The 20,885-nt window shown below is 42.2% G+C and overlaps 1 long non-coding RNA gene across 1 annotated transcript; it reads left to right on the top strand.

Annotated features, from left to right (window-relative positions):
• The first annotated feature begins 9,286 nt into the window (after positions 1 to 9,286).
• LOC141957062 (uncharacterized) lies at positions 9,287 to 13,068 on the top strand. Its single transcript, XR_012633050.1, has 3 exons — positions 9,287 to 9,437; positions 10,004 to 10,160; positions 11,434 to 13,068. It is a non-coding gene; the product is annotated as an uncharacterized LOC141957062 (long non-coding RNA).
• Positions 13,069 to 20,885: the final 7,817 nt, after the last annotated feature.

Genomic DNA, 20,885 nt, shown 5'->3' on the forward strand with positions numbered 1-20,885 from the left:
AAATCTGTACATCAATATATTTAGTGATGCTTTGAGATAGTGTCTTGGGGAGTACATTGTTAATGAGGTGATTCCACAGTTTTTACAAATATAAATTTGTTTGGAGTTCATCTGCTCCTGGGGAGGCAGTCGCTCTGGAGTATCATCAGACCGTAAAACTACCATTCTTCATATTTTCAAGCTTCCCAAGCAAGGCACTTAATCTGCTGGACTTCTCACATATCCACATTCAACTTCCTAGTGCTTTGTATTTTGAGTAATTTAACAAGATAAATTTAACTTTGGCTTACAGAAAAATAGTCATAGGCATGTTTAGATCTGCAATTTTGGCTATCAAACACCAGGACAAAGGGGAAGATACTTTCCACAGAAGAATCTTAACATTTCTTTCCATACTATATATTCTAGAGGCTTCACAGCTTCATAGCTTCCAGGGGAATAAGGGAGAGCTTGAATTACCAAATCTAAAATCACACAGGACATTTATATTCCACACTGTGTATAGGAATGTGTCTTTGTAAAATATGCCATGGTTTTAGTAAATGAAGAATAGTTCTCTAATAAACAAAGCTATAAGAGCTGTACCTTAAAAGTCACCTTCTGTGGTGATAATATTCTCTTGAAACATAGTGAAAAAATTTACTAAGTGGCAGAAATCATGGTAAATAGGATTCATTGCATATTCATTGTCTGGTTTACTTTCAAAAGGAGACATTTAGTGCCAAGCTCATCTGACTGGAGTGTGAATCTTAGACTGGTCATTAAATGCTACTGAAGAGGAGCAGAATCCTTTGGTTTCATACCAAGTATTTTACATCTACCATCATCTTGAAATTCATTAGACCCAGAGGTTAAATACTCAATTAACAATCACAAATTTGTATTCGGAAATCATAACAGCGATAAAAAAGGATATTAAAAATGTTCAGAGCCTCAGTCATTCCAGTTCAAAGGTGAAAAAAAATGTTGTTATCATACAGCCAGATCAGGCACTGCAGCCCTCCTTGTGCTACTGATTTGGAGTGAGGGAGTCTGGGTCCATGGGGATCTCCAGGAGATCATTGTAGATCCCGGTCCCCCCAGTCACACTCCAAATTAAAGGCATAATTTTGTGTGCTCAAGTCTCTTATGAAATGAGTGGTAGAACCACAGTGAAGATCCCATTTCATGATGGCATTGTACATGTGCCTTGATAAGACTGTAGTACAGACAGATATCCACTATACTAATTTTCTGACTTTGAATTTGACTTCAGTTCAGGTAGAGAGAGTTTGCTTTACTTTCAGTCTAAAAGTTCAATCAAAAATTTCAATCTAAAATCTAAACCCCCTGTAATTCTTAACATGACATTGACTCTTATAATACTTTGAAAAATACAGGGTGACCAGAAGCACATTGTTTTAAACAGTGGTTTAAAAGGTAAATGTCCCTTTCCACTAAAAGAAAAGTCAGACATTTTTCTCCCCACAAGGTGTTCAAATAACCTGTCACATCTATGCTCACAATGATTTATCTTGTAAAGGGGCAAATCTATCTGTAAGAAGCAAGGATTAATGTGAGCTGGTAGCCTACCTCACACCCCTCACCTTTGCAGCAAAGGCAATTCTCTGGGGGACTTGAGGACTCTGCATTCAGAAGCTGAAAATATCTAGTATAGTATCAGGAAAGTATTTTTGGTACATTTCTTCTAGGACATGCTGGGAAAGTCAATTAGTCCTACTGGCTGATTAGTGCAGTGCCAGCTCATGTGTTTAATTCAGGCTAGTCTTAAATAAGGTGTCTCTTCAGCAGTGCCACTGAAAGGCTTAATCTGCCTTAAAGTTAAATGCAATAGAAATATCATCCTGAGAGCACAGACAGGCCAAAGCAAGTTGTGGAAGAGATGCCAGCCAAGAGCAGGCTTTTATCCTCAGAGAAGGTCTTGGACCCACAACTCCAACTGGCTGGAGGGGCCCCCACAGTTCCTGTGGTACCCACACTGTGGGGAATAGAGCCCCTTCCCCCATGCCCCCTCCAGCCATGGCATCCACAGTGATGCCAGGGATGGGGCTGCCCCGGCTGCCCCGCTCCTGGTCAAGGTGGTGGGATGGGCCCTGGAACTCTGGAGAGTCCCCATGGCTCCTGGTCCAGGGACACCCTCCAGGCCAGGTGGCACGCTGACACCCAAACTCTGTTCAACCTTGCACATCTGCTTTTCAGCAGTTTTTTCTTGCCTTTAAAAAAAGATCATTGTAGAGCTGTTATGATTCATGACTAGATATTAATAAATTCATGTGGGTAAATATTTGGTTCTCTTCAGCTCTGTGGAGAACAATTAGATGATGAACAGATTGTGACTAAGTACAATTAATAGTGCCAGAGCGTACCTTCACAGGGGAATAAATACAACAATTAGTGTCTTATTTTATCGGTTGTGTAGGATTGTTTCTAGCTATAATAGCATTCACAGAGCAGGCTGAGATTGCATACAAAACATCAGCACCTCTCACATACCGGGACGGTGTAATCTGGGAAGAATAAAACCTACTTTGAGACTGAAACTTCTTATGGACTCGTGTAAGCTCAGAGACCATCTTTGCGTTTTAGAAAGTTAAAGGATAGCTGATCAAGGAAGTTTATGAGCTCTAAACCTGAGCTTTGACCCAGAAACTGGTAACCGTGTGCTCAAGTGACTCTGCTGTGCTGGGAATCAGGGGTTTCCTGACAGAGCATGGCACCCCACTGACCCAGCTACGGATCTTTCACATCGCTGCTGGCTGTGTCTTTCCCTGCTGAGCCCCAGGATGGAGGTCGGCTTCCCCTGGGCTCTCTGTCTGAGCAGGTGCTGGGAGTCAGGCACAACAGGATAGGATGCAGGAAAGTAAAGCTACAGCATAAGCTGCTACTGCTGCTCAGCTTCCTAAGACATTCCCTCAGCAAGGTGCACCAGACACTGAGGTAGGAAATGACTATGCAACTGCAACTGGCTCCCATTTGGCTACTGTCCAGGTTTTGGCTGGGATAATTTTCTTCCCGGTAGCTGGTACAGTGCTGTGTTTTGGATTTAGTATGAGAATAATGTTGATAACACACAGATGTTTTTAGTTGTTGCTAAATAGTGCTTATCCTAAGTCAAGGATTTTTCAGCTTCTCAAGCCCTGCTAACAAGAAGGCTGAAGGTGCGCAAGAAGTTGGGAGGGGACACAGCCGGGACAGCTGACCCAAACCAGCCAAAGGAATATTCCACACCATATGATGTCATGCCCAGCATATAAACCGGGGGGAGTTGGTCAGGAGGGGCGGATTGCTGCTTGGGGACTGGCTGAGCATCTGTCAGCAGGTGGTGAGCAATTGCACTGTGCATCGTTTGTCTTTCTTGGGTTTTATTTGACTCTCTTTTAATTATCTTCCTTTTAATTGATATTATTATTATTAATAATATATATTTTTATTTCAAATATGAAACTGTTCTTATCTCAACCCAAGAATTTTACTTGTTTGCAATTCTCATCCCCATCTCACTTGGGAGGGAGGAGGAATGAGCGAGCAGTTGTGTGGTGCTTAGTTGTTGGCTGTGGTTAAACCATGACAGCTATGCATTATGTCTAATTTTAAATTACAAGGTCACACTTCATGTGGGATAACTTCTGTCAACTGAAGTTTCTCAACTCTGGGAGAACCTGGACAGATCTTTTAGGGGATGAGAGAAGAGCCATCCTTGCCATGTACAATATCCTGCCAAATCCCATGAAAAAGTTGCCTGAATTCTCAGAATGGGCAAACCATCCCTCAGGAATAGCCATATAATTTTCATTACAATTTCTCCCCTACTCCTGCCTGTAAAAGCCTTTCAACCCTTTAGATGAAATAGTCCGGATTAGGCTAAAATGCTGATGGCAAACCAGACTGTTATAATAGAGGGCACTGGAGAACCTCAAAGGCAGGTTTCCACCTGCTACACCAGTAGGGATGGAGGGGAACATGAGTCAGTGGTTGGTCATACATTGGTCAGTAATCCCCTATAACTCCTTGATGTCAGTAAACTTCCTTTTCTTTTTGGAAATCAAGGCTGTCTTGGCTCTTCTTCACGGAGACAGAAATCATGATCATTTCCGTGTTCTGCACAGCTCCTTGACACTGTCAGCAGCACACTTTGTTGCATTATTCAGTCTCAAATGGATCCCTACTTTAATTGCTCTTTCACTTTCCTGTGCATTGTTATAGCACTTAAGAATTACTTCAAAGGTGCTATTGTTTGTCTAAAATGTATTTTATTTTTAAAAAGAAAGCTCAGGTGTTCTATGCAAATGCTGCCATTCAGCTTTTGCTTTTAACTGGATTGTTTTGAACAAGGTTAACTGGTACTTTGCAAACGTAACTACTGTTCACGGGTAGATAACTCCAAAGTTTAAGGGGGAAGAGGGTGCTTTCAGCTATAGACCATTGCAACAAACAGACCTCCAGCTGCAAGAACAGTGTCCCTGACACGCATCTCTGCCAACTCCAGCTATGTTGAGACGGTGTCGTGAGGAAAGAATATGCCTTTGGCAGATGAATGCAAGTGATGTCCCTCTCTCTGCACCCACTCAGCACGTTAATAGCTGGAGCAGGGAAAGGGCTCTGGAGCCCGTCCTTCCTCTGCTCCTGCCCTGAAACCAGCCTCTCATGGGATACGTGGCAAAACCCAGGCAGAATCACATTGGCCTGACCCCTTTCATCTGCCACCCTCTCACTCATGGTGGCGATTCATCTTAGACACTGAATGTTGAAGGAGCACAGAATCAGAAAAATATTAGGTGTGATGTGAGACAGTAGCAGAAAACACAATCTAAACAAAAAAATAAAGTTCCAGACCTTCCATGAAAAACAGAAAGAATATATATGTATATATTTATATTTATTTTCTATGTAATGTCATGATTCATTCTGCAAGATCCAGTGACTTAAGCTAGTTCCAGACCGCATAAAAACTCCATCTTGTATTGTATAAAAGTCAATTGGACCAAAGGTGATATTCAAGACTGAAAGCTGTTGTTCAATCGAAAAGGAACTTTTGTAATTTAAATTAGTCTGAATATGCTTGAAAAAAAGCATATATTTAAAAAAGACTGGGCTTAGATTCTTTTCTTAAAGTCACACAAAACTTCAGCTGGTTTAGTTTAAGAAATGCAGATTTTTTTTCTAAGGCTAATTTTCATGGAGGCAATCTTTTACAGCCCCTATCCCTCCCCCAAATAAGCTTTTACATATCTTCAAAATGTTTATCTTCAGCTGTGTTTTCTGAAGTCTTGACACATTTTCTTTTCCTTATGAAGATGTACAGAAGTTTCAAAGCAATGCATTTCTTGAACTTAAATTGATGGAAGGTTTTATATTTAATGTGAAATCTTAATAAATGGTGAAGTTCTTTTATTTTCTACAATAAAAGCATTTTCTGCTGCTTTCTTGAGGCTGTATGCGTACTACCAATGCTCTAGTCATAAACTTTTTCATTTGTATCAACTTGGAAAAAAACTTTGCATTGTAATTTATCAGAAAATGTTTTTATCTCCTTTTTATCTGCCTTTCCTCAAATTGATTCTTGTGTGTTGATTAGATTTATAACGACTGTAATGAGTGCATAGACTAAGATCAGACTTCATGTTTGCAGAAAAGTCAAACCAATCCAGAGACGTATCACATGCTGGTGTCCTTACATCTGTCCTGTTGCTGGCCCCTTAAAACACAAGTAATCCTTCTTGCTATATTAAGCAAAGCAAGGTATCAACAGGCTGCAAGCAGTTTCTTTATTAAACTTCATCCACAAAATGGAACAAGCCCCCCAAAGCCTTCTTTCTTTCTGGCCTCCTCAAAGATCACTGTGGTGGTTGCGCGTGTGCATTGCATTTAGACATTTCTATTGGCTCAGGTAGTAGCAGAGCTAATTCACTCTATTACAGACATAAAAATGAAAATAAAATAAAGATAGATTAATTCTATATTGTTTCCTGAGCCCTTGTTTATTTCTGTAACCCTACACCAAACACCCTGAATGCTTTGCCCATTTATGATAGCAAACCCACCGTTACCTGGTGAACAGATCTTTTTTCTGCCAGAAGTGGTTTTGTGCTGTTGACCCACTGTAGCTATGCATGAAATTCTGAATTGCAGAAATATTCTGCTTTCTGAGGGATTATAGAAAGAAACACTGTAAAACCATTAGCTTCTGCTGAGCTGCTCTCCTCTATTGTCAAACAGCCTTGGGCAGCCAAGATCCATTCTGTTCCCCCAGGAACCACTATTATGCCAGCATAAATTCATTTGACTTCAGTGAAGTTTCTTTTCACTTACACAGCACAGAGAGATCAGACTAGACCAATTGTCTTTAGCAATGTTTCAATTCGTCACTGGATAGATAGCACATCCAAGATTTAATTTAATAAAATCAGCATATCTAGAACAAACCAGATGGACTAAGGTTTTTTGACAAAATGGATAGGTTATTTTCAAGGACACTGATTCATGGTCTTCCAATGAAAAATAGCATTGAACAGATTAATCGTTGTTCAATAAGCAGCAGAGAAGCTGGGAAAGGTCGATTTACCTAACGTTATTTTTATAATTCTAAAAGCCTTTTGCTGGGTATCAGAATACATTAGGCATAAAGCAAACCTTCTGTTTATTGTTTTTTAGAATCACAGAAGCATGGAGGCTGGAAGGGAGGCTGTCTTCTCCAAGCCCCTGCTCTAAGCAAGATCAAGACTGCTCAGGCTGTGTCCAGTCTGTCTTGGATGTCTCCAAGGATGGAGACCACAACTTCTGGACACTTGTTTCTGTTCTTGACCACCCTCATGATGAACTCTTTTTTCTTGTATGCAGTTGGCCTTTCCCTTTCTTAAGCTTGTGACTGTTGCCTTTTTTTCTTTCACTGTGCAGTGAGAGCAGTTTGACTTCAACTTCTCAATGATTTCCCATTAGGCAGATGAAGGCAGCAGTAAAGTCTCTATTTAGTCTTCCCTTTTAAGAAAGGCTAAACCTAAATCTCAGTGTCTCCTTATCCATCATGTGCCTCAGGCCCCTTATAGATATGTGGCCATCCATAAGGACTGTCACCAGTATGTCAGTGTCTTCTGGACAGCACCAAACTGCATACTTACTTCATAAAATTTTCTCTCTTTTCCTTCCTGCTCCCTGCCCACATTTCCCAAAAATTGTGGATTCAGAAGAAAGTGCTGGACTATAAAATTCTTCCAGCCACTAGCTACAGGCAGCCATTCCTTTGCTAGAACTGAGATAATGCTTCTGAAACTTCATGTAACTAAATTCATCAGAGGTGAAAGATGGTGCCAGTGGGTGAAGCCAATCATTTCTGAAAGATCTAGATGGGCATTTATTGCCTTTGTTATCCATTGAAGACCTCAGAAAGGGAGATGAAGGCTCACTTAGTTTCCATTACGAGTTTTGACTATGTTCCCAACTTGTGTAGATTAAAATGAAATGGTACCACTTCAACAGCAGTGTCAATTTTGGTCAAAAGATGGGTCGGGAAAGGTGAGTTGAGTACTCCTCCATTTTGTTACAAGTGCAAAATCAGGAGAATTAGCAGCTCTTCTCCCTCCTTGTGAGACTCAGGGAGGATGTCCCCAGTCCATGAATCGGGAGGGCATTTTTTTCTCTTGCTGCACAGTGGCACATCATTTTTCCAGTGTGCTTGGCCAGGCTTTCAGGAACTAGGAATTGTCTTACTCATGGGGTTCTTCTTTTAGGGGTCCTCTTAGGACCTTGGGCATTACACAGGCCTCTGATGCTGTGTGAGCTCGCATAGCTACTTGGGTGGTGGGAATGCAAGACAGAGCAGACTAGAAGATTGGCTGGGATGCTGTGGGCACCCCAGATAAAGCCCATGTCACGTCACTTTGGCTTTGACTGATGAGCCTGGCTGTGAGCAGGGGCACCTCTGACAATTAGGTTTAGGTAGGCAAAATGAGGTCTTCCTGCAGCACAGAGCTTCATGAGCCAGGTGCTGCATGGATAGTATTCTGCTCCCTGCCTGCTATTAATATTCATGCTGCTTTTCAAATCTAATATTGATTAGACCTTCATGTGTAAACAAACAAATGAGATGGCATCCTTACAGTAAAAGCTTGATGTTCTTGAGAAAGGAAAGCCATTACATCTGTCTTCTGTTTTTCTCTGTTTGAATATGATCTCTGAGCACTGGCAACATTATCTGAATCTAATATTCAAACAACTGTAGCAGTTGTGATATTCGAGTAGTTCCATCTATCTCAAAGACAGGCACTTCAAAGGACTCCATTTGGTGGTCTGACAAAGCCATGTCTATACAGAATAAGAAGCATATAGATATGAAATGTTGCATTAAAATATCTCTGTCCTTTTCTCCATTAAGGCAATTTCAGTCCTCGTGCATCAAAGTTGCATAAGTGAGCAAAGTTCAGGGCCCTAGATGAACAGAAATTATTTTTACCATAAATAATACTGCAAATCTCAGGGAACTAGAGCATTTGCACAGGTATTTTTCATCTCTCACCATTTTGTCTTTTCTTTCCAGCAAAGTCCCAAGTTCTGCTGGCATTGCTTGGCATCACTGTGTTTCTGCCATGAGAAACAAAAGAAAGACAAGCCAATGCAAAATGATGGCTGCAATATTCACAACAGGAAATACGTAAAGAATATTTTCTGATTTTCTCAATATTAGTTCAGCCACAGCAGGTGTGTTTTAGTCACATGGTCCCGATTCCTCCTTCTTTACCTCTCTCTTATGTAGGCAGCTCTATTCATTTTGTGAACTAAAATCTTGAACTCCATTTGCTCAAATCTAGAGTAGGGGCAGGGCAAGATACTAATAAAGTGAGAGGGTGAAATGCCTGCCATGGGGGAGTGCTGCATTTTGTGTCAGCTTGATGAAAAGCAAACTCCTCCTCTAAAACATTTAATAATTATTAAAATATATTTTAATTACTTATGAAAGGGCTTTAAAGAGCTTTTGTGAAACAAAAACTGACAGAGAAGTGTCAGTTTTTAGAAGCACTTATTACTCTTAGAAACCCACACACTGCATAACTGCTTTCAACACATATATATCTCTAAATTAATAGGGCTTTGAAAATTAGAACCTTTCCCACTCTAGGATTCTCACTATAAGAATTTCCAGAATTTTACCCACAAGACACTCAGACATTACGGAGACAGTACTTGCTGCAAAAAGACTCGAGCAGAAGGACAAGGTGACAGTTTTGCTCCATTGTGCATCAATAGCTCGAGTTCTTGCCCAAGCGTCGTCTCTGGGGCAGAGCATCAAGGCAGATCCCATGCCCAGTGGAGCTCTATGTCAAGAGAGATGCAGACTGCAAATTGGGAAGCACGGCTGGATTTTCCACAAAATGCAGTCTACACCACCACGAGCAGTATGCAGCAGAGATGGAGGCAACAGTTTTCAGAAAAAGTATTGTGCTCAGGTAACTAAAAATTTGTCATGATGTGTCCAAATGAGTCCAGCTTTAAGTTACATCAGCATCCTTAGCTGTCACTTTCTAATTTCTGTGTGCTTTGCTGTACAACTGGAGCAGTATAGTTCTGTTGGGATAGATTTTATGGAATTGACCTTAATACTTGATCCAAAACCTCTCCTAACTGATGTTTCAGAAAGCAAAGCAGAAAGCCTAGCCCAAAGTGCCTTGAAGAGGCAGTTCTATCAGTTCCTCCTACATGAGAATTAGTGAAAAGGTAAGGCTAATTAGCCATGCACATTTGGGTTTTGAAAGAAAATGAAAATGAATATAGGAAAGAGATCACAGACAATCCTTTCTGACAAAGCAGCATGCTTTTTTAGTTTGTTTTGCTCAAGCAACCTATTGATCAAAAATGGAAATTCAGATAGGTTAAATTTCAAATTCAGCTAGTATTTCTCACATTGTTTCATCCAGAAAGAAAGAACTGAAAGAAAATTAAACAAAAGGTAGGAGAAGACAAAGCATTTTGTATTCTGTTTTAAAACAATTAAGTTGTTTACTTTTTGCTTAAGGAAGCAATCACTGGAGAAGAAAAAGCTTTTCTGGATGGTGTCCCAGATGGGATTCTTGCAAGTCGCACTCTCCCTTTGCAACCTTCCTGTTGTTTTAGACCTCTTCAATGAACACAGAAATACATCTTTTATAAAAGAAGACACCATTTCTATGCTGGTAACATGCTTTGTCATGGACTGCATAACGTTCCCCTTGAGCTAATACTAAAATAAGTCCAGATTATTAGGTCAAAACCACATATTCTTTTTACTGTACAGGGTAATGATTTCACTAGGGCCGTGGAAGCCTTTCACAGGGAGCCCTCTGTAGTGGAACATGAAGTCTTCCTTTTGCCACCTTTTGGAACAAATCTAAGTTGTACTGTATGATAAAACACTGGTTTTGCCAGGGCTTTTGTTTCAGGATGCTGGTACTCACAAAGGGACAGACAGTAATGTTGGAAGTGAGAGTGGGGTTTTGGAAATATATTTTCTTCACAAGTCAGTAAAAATTTCTATATCAGAACTATCTGAGTTTTAAATGTATTCCTAAATTCATATCAAATTGTACATTAAAATATGAGCAGCAGCACTATAAAAGCCAGAGCATTTATTTCATAATTTTCAAATAAAGCTATTTGATTTTTTTTATTCCTAAATTATCTAAATTTATTTTTAAAATTCCACCTCAAAATTGAAAAATATCATTCAGTTGGAGATTGGACAAACTGTTTCTTCAACCTGGACAAGTATTGTAGAGACAGGGAGGAGGCTGCCTTTTACAAGACATAAAAATAAATTATTCATGCAGCTTAAATACAATGTATCTATTATTTAGTATTACCCTGTTGTTTCAGTTTCATATTAGGCAGGCAGAAAGAATGGAGAAAAAAAGAGTGCAATTCTGTGAAGCATAATACAGGTTCATCACATTTTATATCATAATAAATGGTATTTGTCTAATAAAGTGGTGTGCCACAGATCTGTAAAGTAGAGTACAAGTAATTAGAAGTGCTCTATGTTAAAACAGGAGAGTTCTGCCTTGTAATCACGGGGAAGGAGCACTTTAGAATCTATGAACCTGGGGAGCTGCTCTCACTGATATTCCCGCTGTCAGTCCAAGGCAATCCTTTCGACAGGTGCCATCGATTTTTCTAAAATGCCAGCAGGCTGACTCCTGACTTCCTCGGCTCTGTTCTTCCATAAAATGTAAGCCACAGTTCTAAGGACAAAAGGAGAAGGCATCCCAAAACAGAGGAATTTAATGTGCTTGGAGGGACTTTCCCTATAGGGAAGATTCCCCAAAGTCTGCAGAAAGAGAGGGTGGTTGTGGGGAAAAACTCAAAAAGATGAAAGCATAAACTGTTTATATTCTAATTTCTATAGAGAGTCAAAAGAAAGAGAAATTTTAAGTAATGGTCTACTGAGATTTGCTCTCCTCTGACTTACAGATTGGAGAAAACAACCTGTATCCTTCGCAGAGCTTGGTTCCCAGTGGAAATGTATACCAATAGAAGAGGAACTGCTTGTCGAATTCCCTGCCAATCTCTGCCTTTAATCTGCAGATGTTTTATTATCTCTCTTGCTTCTCTTTCCACAGTTGCATTCAATTTTCTGCAAGTGCTTTCATGCCAGGAAGAAAGAACATTCAGAACAGAAATGCCTCGTTACATATTTTATGAGGGTCCTTAACCACATGCATGGAAAATGTTTATTTTATAAGTGCAGAATTGTCCCCTGGGGATGTTTTGCTTCACGAATGAGCCTAATGAGCATTAGAGGAGCAGTTTTGCTCAGGAAAGTGGTACGTTTTTTCTTCCTTAATTTTTTAATTACAGCCCCCGACCTGAAGGACTAGCACGAAACTATAAACAGATCACAATGACAAGTAACATGTCTTTTTCATCAGTCTCATTGAGAGGGGATACACTAGTGCGTATCCCCCCCACTGCATGGGTGTGATGCAAGGGGAGCTCCTGCCCTGCTGAGTGTCAGCACAGACCTTGTCGCTGTCCCCTGAGAGTCCCTGTCCCCTCTGTTTTCTGCCAGGAACCTGCTTGGGCTCACGGGCATCTCCCTGACATGAGCCCCATTTAGTACCCACACTGGAATGCGGCATGTGTAAACGGATGGATATTGCCTCCCCGAGGAAGGAGGCGCCATGTGCACCGTGCACCTCCCGGTTTTCTCACCAGACAACATTTAGAGTCAGTTGTAAATACAGTTTTGCAGACATAAGAAAAGACAAAACAGCAAAATGTGTTCTTATCATTATACTTTACAAGGGAAACTCATCTCAGCTAGCTGTGTCCACAGGCAAATGTGGTGACCTGTCCTCCCCTAGCCTGGGATGGAAGGAAACCTTCCTTTCCCTCCTTTTTTATTTGCCTTCCTTTTGTTCCCTCTGATGGAACACAGGAATAATATCTTAATTTACCATAGTGGATTATATATTTTCCTGTTGTCCTCTTCCTTAAGGTTACTTGATTAACATGCCTATTGTGTACTATAAATACATTTTTCCTGGTGATGCAAAAAACTGATCAGCACTCAAAGAGCAACTGAATTTTAATGCTCAGATGTGGTGATATTTTCAGCCCATGTGTACCATTAGGGCAACCCTCTTTTTCTGCACCATCCCCAAATCTGCAGGTGCCAGAGTTGGCAGGTTGGCTCCTTTGGCCAGGTACCACTGCCCTTTTCATACAGAAGCAGAGACTGCAGAGCAAGTGTCATGCTTTCATCACCATTTGTCTGAAAAAAAACAACAAAGGCTTTCTTTTGCTGCTCCCAATTATGCTGTGAGTGTGTCAGCAATGGCCATGTCATATATATATGGTATATTTATATATATATGGGTATATCTATTTCATTACTGATATTCATTTTACACCACAAGGATTGTCAGGCAGTTTTGATCTCTTTACTGATCTATGTTTTTTAATGAAAATGGGTATTTTAAACCACCTACAAAAATAGCTGATATTACCAAACAGTCAAGGCAAAAATGAAACAGAATGATTTTTTTTTTGGAAACTGTTTTGTGCTTTTCTGTTAAATTTATTGTACTAGAAATGTACCAAGTGAACCTGATATATAAAAAAATGGAGGTCAGAAAAACCTCTGGTCACGTACATATGTAAATATTTCTGTGGATCTTTATTCTGAACGTATACACACAGGGCTAGGATCATCTGCAGCTGTAGCTGATGTTCTTGTGTAATTCCTTATGCTAGGGATGTGGAACTGCTGAGACAGAATTGAAGAGAGTAAGCATGCTCAGATGGGGACCGGAGGCCTGGCTTTCAAAAAGATTGAAGCTCTTCTGTCAGTAAAAGCATGGTAACAGTAAGAGCCCATGCCAGAAAGCAAGTATGCATGCCCGGCACAAACAGTCATTACTGAGGGAACACCAGATTTCTGCAGTATAAGTCCATAAAAAGGCATTTTGAAAATGGAAGGATGGATCAAATATATCTGCGATTTTGCTGGTGCCTTGAGAGTCCTTTATACTGTGTATTTCTGAAAAGACCCCATTTTATCCTAGTAGGAGAGTGTGTTTCCCTGTGCTGACTTTGCTCAGTGCTGTTTGCAGAATAGATGTCTTTTTGTTTGCACTCACAGAGTATACAGAACACATAGAATGGTTTAAATTGTACCAGCTGTTTGCAACACCACAACAATGTGTCTGTTGCTTACTTTAGCAGAAAAAAACCCCCAACCCTCAGTGGTTCAAAGTGTTCCTATTTGCTCTTCTACTTCTGTCCCATTCTCTTTCATGATAAAAGCATATTAAGTTAGATGTCAGAGCTCAAAAAAAAGGTCTGGTTTCTGCAGCAAAAATCTTAGATTTGCAAGCTAAATAAGCTTTGCTTAAGACTATGGAAGGGTGGTTGCTGGGTCACTGAATCTGCATACACATTTCCTTTTCAAAAAGGCAGTTTATGGTGTATCCATACCATTTTTGTAGTACTTTTCTTCTTAATTAATATAAAGTGGGAAAGCACGTTTTCCCTGCGAAAAAAGGAAGATAGTTTCCACAACATGCTCCTTTGCTCAGAAGCAGTTGCTTGTAACAGCTGGATCACTTTTTGCTGTGCTGTTCTCTGGCATGTAGGTCCTGCTGGGTCCCAATATGCAGGAAAAAGACAACTCTTAAATATCAAAGACATTATATTTGAAATAATATAGGCTATTACGCATTAAGAAAGAAGAGCAGATAGTTTTTTAAAGAACATTTTTTTCCCTCATCTCAGCTGTAATTTCTGTATTTTTTTTCTTATAGATGAAAATCCTCATAAAAAGGGTCAGGTATTAACAGTTCTATGTCTTAAGTGCCTGTTATCTTTCTTATACTTAAGCGATGTCAGGAACTTTCATTATTTCTAAGACCTCCCCTGCTGTGAAGCAGTTAATTTTGACATTGTCAAAGAGGTGACAACTCCTTTGAACAATGAAAGACTTTTGATTCAGTGAAGCGATGGATTACTTCGCTACATAGCACCAAAGTGTGAATCTCAGGGTGAGACACATTTAACGCAGCAGGAGGTCTTGATGGGTTACTGGTTGGAAAAACTGTTTGCATTGTCTAGAGAAGAAAGGGTTTTGGGAAAGAAAAGTGAGGAACATTAGACAGCCAGGATTGCTTGTTACCTTCTGACACCCCTTGGGTCTGTTCCTCTGAGATATTGAGGGAGGTTAGTAAGATATATACATTTTCATGCCATCTGTAAATTTCTTCTTACAGTGCTAAAATCACAGTCAGATTTTACAAGCCTGGTTTCCTCAGCATTTCTTTTAATTTTTAACTTACCTCCATCATCTTGTGACTTAAAAGTGTAGCAAATGCACACTCGGTCTGTAAATCTGTTATTTGTAGTGTGTTTTGAGAAGACCTATTGTGAAAATACCTTTTGAGGTCTAAAAGATTGAAACAAACTTTCCACTTCCCAGTTGGTGAGAAAAGTAGTTTTTTATGTGGTTACAGCATTTTTGTTTTTCAGAGGTTAGAATCAACAGCACACTTGATCGTGGAAAGCTGTCAGCCTTTTCCAGTGTAAAAGCAACTGCAGTCTCAGGAAAGGTTTGCAAGCAGCTCGTGTGAATCTGTCATGTGCTAGGGTGATCCTAAAGGCATCTTGCAGGCAAATCCTAAGGAGCACTGTAGATACGACAGCCCCACAATTACAAGGGGTATATGCCTAACAGCTTTGTCACTCATCGTACTTCCAAAGTTGCCTGGGCTTCATACAAATTCAGTATTCACTCAATTATGTTTCACTGAAAAATATTTGTATCAATAAGAAAAGGAATAACAAAAACTGAAACTTCAGTTACTAGGTGTGTGCTAATTCAGTGTTTTCACTGAAACAAATTAAAGGACATTCAGAATAGTATTTGTACCTGCACATCTCAAAGGACCTTGGCAACCATGAAGACTTCTGTTCTGCAGACATCCCTTTGGAAAAGAGCTCCAGAGCAAAAGTTGAAAGTCAGAGTTATGAACAGTGAGTCTTCTTTTGACTTTGGTATGAATTTCATGTCCTATCACCAGACGGTGGTATACTTTCCAGACAGGGAAGAGGTGGCCAGGGAAACTTAGAGAAAAAACAGTGAAGAACTTTATGAATGTTGTGTTAACACCTTCTGTCTCTGTTTCTTAACATGGGCTGGGACTTACAATAGAAAATAAGGAAAATAAAACTCTGTTGGGACTCTATTTTACCTTCATCAAGTCATCCAAGCCTTCTATGACAAAGTAACCTGATTGATGTGGGGCAAGCGTTGGACAGTGTCTACCTGGATTTCTCCAAGGCTTTCGATACAGTACCCCACAGCCTCCTCCTGGTGAAACCGATACGTTATGGTCTAGACAAGTGGTTTGTGTTCTGGGTGGGGAGCTGGCTGACAGGCTGCACCGAGAGGGTGGTGGTAAATACCTCCTTTTCAAAATGGCAACCTGTCACAAGTGGGGTCCCTCAAGGATTGATCTTGGACCTGACAATGTTCAATATCTTCTTAAGTGATCTGTATGATGGGATCAAGTGTACCCTGATGAAGTCTGCTGATGAAACAAAACTGAGTGGGGAAGTGGACACTTTGGTAGGGAGAGCCACTCTGAAGGAAGACCTGGATAGGCTGGAAGAGTGGGCTAACAAGAAGTTCAGCAAGGGACAAGCATAAGGTCTTGCATCTGGGAAAACATAATCCAGGAGTGCAGGGCAGCCTGGGATCTACCCGTCTGGAGAGCAGATCTGTGAAAAGGGCCTGGGTATTGCAGTGTACAGCCAGCATAGTATGAGTGAACAGTGTGCTGCAGCGTCAAAGAAAGCTGACAAGATGCTGGACTGCATCAACAGGGACATCATCAGCAGAGATAAAGTCATTATCCCACTCTACTCAGCATTTGTCAGGCCATGCCTGGAGTATTATCATAGAATCATAGAATCACAGAATCATTCAGGTTGAAAAAGACCCTTGGGATCATCAAGTCCAACCATCAGCCCTACTCTACAAAGTTCCCCCCTACACCATATCCCCCAACATCTCATCCAAACGACCCTTAAACACATCCAGGGATGTGACTCCACCACCTCCCTGGGCAGCCTATTCCGCTGTCTGACCACTCTTTCTGGGAAAATTTTTTTCCTAATGTCCAGTCTAAACTTCCCCTGTTGCAGTTTAAAGCTGTTCCCCCTTGTTCTGTCACTAATCACCTGTGAGAAGAGACCAGCACCAGCCTCTCTACAATGTCCTTTCAAGTAGCTGTAGAGAGTGATGAGCTCTCCCCTCAGCCTTCTCTTCCTCAAAGTGAACAGTCCCAGCTCCTTCAATTGCTCCTCACAGGATCTGTTCTCCAGGCCCTTCACGAGCTTCATTGCCCTCCTCTACACTCGCTCCAGCACCTCGATATCTCTCTTGTATTGAGGTGCCCAAAACTGGACACAACACTCCAGGTGCGGCCTCACCAGTGCAGAGCACAGGGGGACCATCACCTCCCTACTTCTGCTGGTCACACTATTTCTAGTACAAGCCAGGATGCCGTTGGCTTTCTTGGCCACCTGGGCACACTGCTGGCTTGTGTTCAGCTTCTTGTCAGTTAGACCCCTAGATCCTTCTCTTCCAGACAGCTCTCCAGCCACACCTCCCCAGGCCTGTAGCCATGCCTGGGGTTGTTGTGGCCCAAGTGCAGGACCTGGCACTTGGCCCTGTTGAAACTCATCCCGTAACATTGGCCCACCGATCCAATCTATCCAAGTCTCTCTGTAGAGCCTCCCTATCTTCATGCAGATCGACACTCCTTAAATTTGTGTCATCTGCAACTTACTAATGATACACTCTATGTCCTTATCAAGATCATCAATAAAGATGTTGAACAGAAATGGTCCCAACACCGAGCCCTGAGGAACACCACTTGTGACTGTCTGCCAGCTGGATTTAGCTCCATTGACCACCACCCTCTGGGACCATTCATCCATCCAGCAGACCATACACTCATCCAGGCCATGGGCAGCCAGTTTTTCTATGAGAATCCTATGGAGAACTGTGTCAAATGCTTTTCGAAAATCCAGGTAGACAATATCCACTGCTTTTCCCTTGTCCAATAGTCGGGTCGTCTTGTCATAGAAGAGATCAGGCTTGTCAGGCAGGACCTGCCTTTCATAAACCCATGCTGACTGGGCCTGATCCCCTGGTTGTCCATTATATGACTTGTAATGGCACTCAAGATGATCTGCTCCATGACCATGACTGTGGTCAGACTGACAGGTCTATAGTTTCCTGGATCATCCTTTCTGCCGTTCTTGTAGATGGGTGTCACATTTGCCACCCTCCAGTCCAATGGGACTGCCCCAGTTAGCCGTGATTTCAGGTAAATCATGGGCAGCAGCTTGGCGAGCACATCTGCCAACTCTTTCAGCACCCTTGGGTGTAGTCCGTCCAGTCCCACAGACTTGTGTGCATCCAAGTGGTGCAGCAGGTCTCTGACTACTTCCTCTTCAACTGTGCTGACCTCAATCTGCTTCCCCTCCCCATCTCCCAGCTCAAGAGTCTGGGTGTCCAGGGAACAGCCAGTTCCACTGCTGAAGACTGAGGCAAAGTAGGCCTTGAGCATCTCAGCCTTTTCCTCATCCTTAGTTACCATGTTTCCTTCTGCATCCAATAAAGGAAGGACATTTTCCCTAATCCTCCTTTTGCCGTTAATGAATTTATAGAAACATTTTTTTATTATCCTTAACAACTGCAGGCAAGTTGAGCTCTAGCTGTGCTTTGGCTCTCCTAATGTTGTCCCTGCATAGCTTCACGACATCTTTATAGTCTTCATGAAAGACCTGGCCCCTCTTCCAAAGGCAACAGATTCTCCTTCTGTTCTTGAGATCCAGCCAAAGGTCCCTGTTTACCCAGGCCGGTCTCCTTCCCCACCTGTTTGTTTTTCGGCACACAGGAACAGCCTGCTTCTGTGCCTTTAAGACTTCACTCTTGAAGTATGTCTAGTCTTCCTGGACTCTCATATCCTTCAAGGCAGCTTCCCAAGGGACTTTGTTAATCAGCCTTTTGAACAGGTCAAAGTTAGCCCTCTGGAACTCTAAGGCACCAGTTTTACTAACCCCTCTCTTTGTTTCTCCAAGGATCGAAAACTCAATCATCTCGTGATCACTGCACCCTAGATGGCCTCCAGCCTTTACCTCCCCCACAAGCTCTTCCCTGTTCACAAGCAGCAGGTCCAGGAGGGCACCTCCCCTGGTCGGCTCACTCACCAGCTGTGTGAGGAAGTTATCCTCCACACACTCCGGGAACCTCCTGGATTGTTCCCTCTCTGCTGTGCTGTGATCCCAGCAGATATCTGGGAGGTTAAAGTCCCCCACAAGAACAGCAGCAAGTGACCGCGAGATTTCTCCCAACTGGTTACAGAAAGCTTCATCCACCTCACTGCTTTGGTTGGGGGGTCTATAGCAGATTCCCACAAAAAGATCTGCTTTATTGGCCCTTAACCTAATCCAAACACTCTCAACCCCGTTATCATTTGATTTCTGAACTGTCACAGCATTCTTTTACATACAGGGTCACTCCACCACCTCTCCTTCCCTGTCTATCCCTCCTGAAGAGCTTGCAGCCATCAATTGAAGCACTCCAGTCGTGTGAGGCATCCCACATCGTTTCTGTGATAACTACTATGTCATAGTTCTCGTGATGCATCACGGCCTCAAGCTCCCTCTGTTTGTTGCTCATACTGTGTGCATTGGTATAGATGCACTTGAGATGAGCTAACGAATCCAACACCTTTTTGTGAGTGTGGGACCCATTCCCTACCAGACCCTTCTCAGGTGCTTCCATGATTTCTGAACATCTTTCCCTTCTCTCAAATGAAATGGCAGACAGAGAGCCCTCACCAGTCCACCATCCTTCAAGCTTTGGCACGCTTCCCTTGAGCTTATATGTAAAAGGCCCAGTTATCGCTTCGTCCCCCCTCATATCTGGTTGAAAGCACTGTCAATAAGCCCTGCTAACTCCTGCCCCAGAATCCTTTTCCCCCTCTGGGACAGCTGCATCCCACCTGTCCCTTTTGTCACCAGCAGACCAGGTGCCTTATAAACCTCGTCATGATCAAAGAACCCAAAATTCCAACGGTGACACCAGTCTCTGAGCCACTTGTTAATCAGATACGTTTTCCACCCTCCTTCAGTGGTTTCCCCTTCCACTTGAGGGATTGATGAAAACACCACCTGAGCTGCCGAGCCTTCAATTAGCCACCTCAGTGCCTTGAAGTCCTTTTTGAGTGACTTAGGGCTTCTCTCTACCACCTCATTGTTACCTGCCTGGATAATCAACAAAAGGTAGTAATCAGAGGGCTGCACCAGAGCAGTGACCTTCCTTTTAATATCTCCGACCCGAGCCCTTGGGAGGCAGCAGACCGCTCTATGGTATGGGTCTGGTCGACATATGGGCCCCTCCATACCCATCAGAACAGAGTAATCTACTACAATTACCCTCCTTCCCTTCTTACTTGAAGAAGTTGCAAGTTGTGGGGCTGAGAGACAAGCTGTGGATGACTCACCAGATGAGTCCTCATTTCTATCTTCTTTCAGCCGGTTTCTAGTTCCAAAGCCTCATACTTCTTGTACAATGACAACTGGGAAGGTAAGGGGGCTGAGAAGGTTTTCACTTGCCTTTCCAAGGAAGGACCTGACTCCATTCCCCCCTGTCCCCCACATGCCCCCCTTCTGCCTGGTGAGAGGAGGGGATGGAGTCATGTATTTCTTGTAGAGCCTCTACCTACTGCCTTTGCCTCAGAGTGTGGCTCCACCAGTTAATTTCAGTTTCACACTCTCTGATTGTTCTTAGCCTTTCTACCTCATCCCTCAGTTCAACCACCTGCCTATTGTGTTCAGTTTTGGTCCCTACTGTACAAAAAAGCTGTGGACAGGCTGGAGAGGATCCAGAGAAGGGCCACAAAGATGATCAAAGGACTGGGAATCCTGCCATGAGGAAAGGCTGAGAGAACTGAATTTGTTCAGCCTTGAAAAGAGAAGACTTAGGGGAGACCACATCCCCATGCTCCAGTACTTAAAGGGTGGCTGCAAAGAAGATGGAGACTCCCTTTTTACAAGGAGTCACATGGAAAAGATGAGGGGTAATGGGTACAAGTTACTTCTGGGGAGATTCCAATTGGACACAGGAGGAAAATTTTTCACCATGAGAACAATCAGCCACTGGAATCATCTCCCCAGGGAAGTGGTGGATTCCCCAACATTGGACAGTTTTCAGATTTAGCTGGACAGGGTGCTGGGGCATCTTGTTAGGCTGTGCTTTTGCCAAGAAAAGTTGGACCAGATGATCCTTGAGGTCCCTTGCCTGCTTGTCAAATACCACAATTTCATGGTTTTTTCCATATAGGTTCCATATA

Source organism: Athene noctua, chromosome 2 (genome assembly GCF_965140245.1).
Source record: "Athene noctua chromosome 2, bAthNoc1.hap1.1, whole genome shotgun sequence".
NCBI lineage: Eukaryota > Metazoa > Chordata > Aves > Strigiformes > Strigidae > Athene > Athene noctua.